This window comes from Ranitomeya variabilis, chromosome 1, assembly GCF_051348905.1.
Source record: "Ranitomeya variabilis isolate aRanVar5 chromosome 1, aRanVar5.hap1, whole genome shotgun sequence".
NCBI classification, from domain to species: domain Eukaryota; kingdom Metazoa; phylum Chordata; class Amphibia; order Anura; family Dendrobatidae; genus Ranitomeya; species Ranitomeya variabilis.
The window spans coordinates 360,656,607-360,662,606 of NC_135232.1; the positions used below are offsets into that span (position 1 = coordinate 360,656,607).

Genomic DNA, 6,000 nt, shown 5'->3' on the forward strand with positions numbered 1-6,000 from the left:
AGGAGTGTATATAATGTACACACACAATACTAGTGTACAGGAGGTCTGCACAGGAGTGTATATAATGTACACACACAATACTAGTGTACAGGAGGCCGACACAGGAGTGTATATAATGTACACACACAATACTAGTGTACAGGAGGTCTGCACAGGAGTGTATATAATGTACACACACAATACTAGTGTACAGGAGGCCGACACAGGAGTGTATATAATGTACACACACTACTAGTGTACAGGAGGCCGACACAGGAGTGTATATAATGTACACACACTACTAGTGTACAGGAGGCCGACACAGGAGTGTATATAATGTACACACACTACTAGTGTACAGGAGGCCGACACAGGAGTGTATATAATGTACACACACACTACTAGTGTACAGGAGGTCTGCACAGGAGTGTATATAATGTACACACACACTACTAGTGTACAGGAGGCCGACACAGGAGTGTATATAATGTACACACACACTACTAGTGTACAGGAGGCCGACACAGGAGTGTATATAATGTACACACACAATACTAGTGTACAGGAGGTCTGCACAGGACAGAGCTGCAGCAGCTGGAGGCGGCACAGGTGGTAGATGTGCACAGAGTATAATGCACGGTAATGCCAGCACACTACCCTGGCGGGTGGGTACACATATACACAGGACACACACACAACCGTCTAGGAGCAATCGTCTGCTATGCAGCCATCTCCCCATGACTGGCCATGGAGCAGAGGTGATGCCCCAGCCTGCCAGCCCCCCACAGCTGCCCGGGTGACAGCCCACAGAGCAGGCCGGCAGTGATGAGCAGGCTGATGCTCCGCCGCCCCGGCACACACCGGTACGTTCCCTGCCGGCTGATGCACTCACCGGTCCGCTGTCCTCCCGTCACCCCGCTGTGCTGCTAGGATGGATGCCAGGGGACTTCCTGGGCTCCTCTGCCTCCACAGTCCCGGTCACCTCCCGCCCGCCGGTCAGCCCGGGGAATGAGGAGCGGAGCCGGGCAGATATTACTGATCTGTAGAGGGAGGAATGAGAAGGAAGTGAAGATGGCTGCTGGAGAGGAATTGAATGGCTTCACATCTCCCCCTCCCTCGGTGTGTGAGTGATCAGAGCTGCAGGGAGGAGGAGACAAAGCGCGGCCCGGGCACCTCACACCCAGCGGCCACAGGTGGTGGCACAGGGCAGCGCAGCCATGGGGACCACTGCCCGGCCCCGTGTTCTGAGGGGTACATGTGCCATGCATGCCATCCTGTGCCCATCTCATGGGGCTGTGCCGGGCGCCATGATGGCCTCCATCGGTTACTAACCATCGCCTAGGCTGCTTCTCCCTTTCCCTGTCCTATCCACAATAGATACACCATTGGCCCTGTGTAAGTAACAAACAAGGCAGATTTACCCTGGATCGGCCCCTATATGTACCACGCCAGGAGATGGCAGGATTCCTAGAGCATGAAATGCTCCTGGGGGGGCTAGTTCATTACCAGACTGTCCATGGCCGCCATGGTCCCCCAGAAGGTGCTGATGGGGACACCTCGTAGCTCCTGACAGGCTCCTGATGTGCAATGCCAGACTCAACCATCACTAGGTGTGGTGCTGTTTGTGAAAGCAGCTTTGTTTTTCTATTCCTGGACATCCCCTTTAAGCGCTAAAGAAAATACTTCTTTTGTAGGTCCATGAGCAGACAGATATCACAGAAATGGAGCATAGCTTCCTTCAGCATGTCCCTTCTTGAGGTCCATATGTGGAATCTGTAGGCCATGTGCACACGTGGAGTATTTGTGTTGGGGTACGTGCCCACGGTCAGTAATCGGCAGCGCTTTGGACGCAGCACATGTCCTCCGCTTCCATAGCGCTGCCGCTATTGAACACAGGTGATCGCTGAACTGTGCGGATTCACCGCATCCAGTACATTGTACGGATTTCTCTTTTGGAGGCTCGCATCTGCACAAGATAAATAGACATGCTCCGGTCTGGAGAGACGTGCCTGTCTGTCTCCGAGGGTGATCCGCGCGCAGCGGTGCACGTGTAAGAAGAGGCACCAGACCCGGGGGATTTCTTGGTCCAGAACTGTCGGGACTTTGTTGTCTGGGGGAAAGCTTAGAAACCCAGACCGACCTTTGCACTCAAGAGCAGGGGTCGTAGCTAGGTTAGGCTACGTTCACATTTGCGTTGTGCGCCGCAGCGTCGGCGCCGCAGCGCACAACGCAAACAAAAACGCAGCAAAACGCATGCACAACGCTGCGTTTTGCGCCGCATGCGTCGTTTTTTTCATTGAATTTGGACGCAGCAAAAATGCAACTTGCTGCGTCCTCTGCGCCCCGACGCGGGCGACGCATGCGGCGCAAAACGCAAGTGCGCCGCATGTCCATGCGCCCCCATGTTAAATATAGGGGCGCATGACGCATGCGGCGCCCGACGCTGCGGCGCTGGCCGCAAATGTGAACGTAGCCTTAAAAAGGGCAGAGTGCGCGAAAAGGCAGTCAGACTTGGTGGGAGCGCGCAGCAGGGGCAGTTTGGTGCTCCGTCCTCTGAGCACCGTGACAGCGCAGGCCCGCGCTATAGTATCCCCGCTGCCGCTTACAGAGACTGTGACCGCAGAACTGCATTTTGCCCGTTGGCTCCCGCTACTCAAGGTACCCAATGCTGTGAGCCAAATACCGCGTGCGTGCCGCCTAAGAAAAACCCGGGTGACTCACCGAGAACTGTTCCCTCTCTCACCCGCATTCTTCTGCCGAGCTTCGTTAAGCCCTGGCAGTGTTGGAGACTGCTCTTCACTCTGCAACCCGAATGCAGGACCCCGTGTAAGACGTCGAGGACTCATCTTCACCACCAGGAATCAGATCATGAACGCCTGCAGGACGACACCGGATTCATCACGTGCTGACCGCGTCGGCACCACCGTTAGAACCTAGCACTCTGCAGTCAGGAAGCCGTCAGACTGATGAACAGTTGCTATGCCTATTGCCCTCATTACCTCCCCCAGCACCTCTATTGTGCTCATATCACCTGCCATACCCCTGCCTGGAGTATTCCCCTGTTCAAGTAAAAGTTAACCCTTCCTCTGCCTCCTGTCCGTTACTGCAACCCGCAACCTGCTCACACACACAGTGGGCATGGGATTTCTTGAAATCTTATCCACTATGCTGGAACATCTGGACGCTGTGCAAGTACACAGTGTCCAGTCCGTAGCATTTACTGACCGCGTGCACCTACCATTAAGGCCACATTCAGTGTTTGGTCAGTATGTGTAAGCCCAAACCAGGAGTGGAACAATCAGAGGAAAAGTATAAGGCTATGTGCCCACACTGCGGAAACGCTTAAAAAACGCAACCCATCATTTTAATGGCATTCCGCAATTGTGCCCATGCTGCGTTTTTTTCCGCAGCGGAAACGCATCGTGGAAAAAAACGCAGCATGTTCATTAATTTTGGGCAATAGCAGCAATTTTACCGCTATAGAATTGTATTTGGACGCATGGCAAAAAACGCATGAAAAACATGACAAATACACGATAAAAACGCAAAAAAAGCAGAAAAACGCAAGCGGATTTTCTGGCAAGGGAGCACGGTTTTGATGAGGAAAATTCTGCTTAGGTTTTGCAACGTGGGCACATAGCCTAATAGAAACACGTCACCACTTCTGTATTATCACCCACTCCTGGTTTTGGCTTACAAATACTGAGGTAAAAAAAACCTCACCAAATGCTGAAGGTGTGAACATGGCCTTACGCGGACCCCCCGCTACCATGTGCCATTTTAGGTAAATCACTGGGAATAGACAATGGCAATATCAGAGGGATCAATAATGACAAGCTAAGTGTGCCATACAAGTTTAAAGGCAGCCTCTGAAATGGTGGATTGTCTCATAACCAAGTGTAAAGCCCAATACACATTAGATGGCTGTCAGCACATCATTAAGCTGGCAGCCATCTTGGCTGTCTCTCCAATATACAAGACGGCTCAATGTGCCGAGTGCTGCTGTGTTCTCTGTGACAGGACAACTGGCTGACATCTCTGCCTGCAGCTTATCTCCTGGAGAACAAAGTAATCACCAACACGAAAATGGACATGACCAATCAACATCTCAGACTCTCCCGACAATCAGTTGCATACCTCCCAACTTTTGAAGAAGGCAAAGAGGGTAAAAGTAGCGGCGCGCAGCGGCAAATTTTAGGCCATGCCCCTGACCACACCCATTTCACAACTAGTCACACCCATATCCACGCCTGTTGTGAATTAGACTTTTTTGGCTCCCTCTTGTGGTCACTAGTGGTATGACTCTGAGATTGTCTTTCCCTAGTTTGGCATCCACCTGGGTCGTTAGTCCAGGGGTGTTGCTATATGAACTTCCTGAATTCTTAGTCTGGTGCCTGGCATCGTTGTAATCAGTCCTTTCTGTTTGCTCCTGTCTGCTGGTCCTGGTTCATGCAAAATTAAGCTAAGTCCTGCTTCCTTGTTTTTTGGTTATTTGTATTGCTCTTATTTTTTGTCCAGCTTGTACTAAATGTGATTCCTGATTTTGCTGGAAGCTCTAGGGGACTGGTATTCTCCCCCCGGGCCATTAGACGGTTCGGGGGTTCTTGAATATCCAGCGTGGATATTTTTGATAGGGTTTTTGCTGACCGTATAAGTCATCTTACTATATTCTGCTATTAGTCAGTGGGCCTCTCTTTGCTAAATACCTAGTTCATTCTTACGTTTGTCTTTTCTTCTTACCTCACCGTTATTATTTGTTGGGGGCTTGTATCCAACTTTTGGGGTCTTTTCTCTGGAGGCAAGAAAGGTCTATCTTTTCCCTTCTAGGGTTAGTTAGTTCTCCGGCTGGCGCGAGACGTCTAGAACCAACGTAGGCACGTTCCCCGGCTGCTGCTATTTGTGGTGCTAGGATTAGATATACGGTCAGCCCAGTTACCACTGCCCTATGAGCTGGTTTTTTGTGTTTGCAGACTTGGTATTTATTGCAGAGACCCTCTGCCATTGGGGTCATAACAGTATGCCAGGCCTAAGTTGAATGTTTAATGCATTGCAGAAGTGGGATAATAAGAAAGGAAATTTTGAGTTTTGTTTTTTTTTTTGCTCTCTTTCTTCCTCCCCTTTACCTCTGAGTGGCTTAAGCTTGCTGCAGACACGAATGTCCAGACTCTGATTACAAGTGTGGATCAGCTTGCTGCTCGTGTGCAGGGCATACAAGATTTTGTTACCAGTAGTCCTATGTCTGAACCTAAAATACCTATTCCTGAACTGTTCTCTGGAGATCGATTTAAGTTTAGGAATTTCAGGAATAATTGTAAATTGTTTCTTTCTCTGAGACCCCGTTCGTCTGGAGACTCAGCTCAGCAAGTTAAAATTATTATCTCTTTCTTGCGGGGCGACCCTCAGGATTGGGCTTTCTCGCTAGCGCCAGGAGATCCGGCATTGGCGAATATTGATGTGTTTTTTCTGGCGCTCGGATTGCTTTACGAGGAACCCAATCTTGAAATTCAGGCAGAAAAAGCCTTGCTGGCTATTTCTCAGGGCCAGGATGAAGCTGAAGTGTATTGCCAAAAATTTCGGAAATGGTCCGTGCTTACTCAGTGGAATGAGTGTGCTCTGGCCGCAAATTTCAGAAATGGCCTTTCTGAAGCCATTAAGAATGTGATGGTGGGTTTCTCCATTCCTACAAGTCTGAATGATTCCATGGCGCTGGCTATTCAAGTTGACCGGCGTTTGCGGGAGCGCAAAACTGCTAATCCTCTGGTGGCGTTGTCTGAACAAACACCTGATTTAATGCAATGTGATAGAATTCAGACTAGAAATGAACGGAAAAATCATAGACGGCAGAATGGGTTGATTTGGTCGTTTTGGGTCTGCCATGGTTACAGACCCATAATCCAGTCTTGGATTGGAAGGCAATGTCTGTGTCAAGTTGGGGCTGTCAGGGAATTCATGGTGATTCCCCACCGGTGTCTATTGCTTCCTCTACTCCTTCGGAAGTTCCTGAGTATTTGTCTGATTATC

The 6,000-nt window shown here is 50.1% G+C and overlaps 1 protein-coding gene across 3 annotated transcripts in view; it reads right to left on the bottom strand.

The window, feature by feature from the left end:
• The window catches only part of CDC42SE2 (CDC42 small effector 2), a 98,430-nt gene extending 95,418 nt beyond the window's left edge, over positions 1–3,012 (bottom strand). The window contains exon 1 of one of the 3 annotated variants that reach the window (XM_077299931.1): positions 2,701–3,012. The gene's annotated coding sequence lies outside the window, so the exon portion shown is untranslated. Of the gene's footprint in view, positions 1–871; positions 1,167–2,700 lie in introns of those variants that run through there. The other 2 variants (XM_077299929.1, XM_077299928.1) reach the window with 2 other exon arrangements.
• Between the last annotated feature and the right edge of the window lie 2,988 nt (positions 3,013–6,000).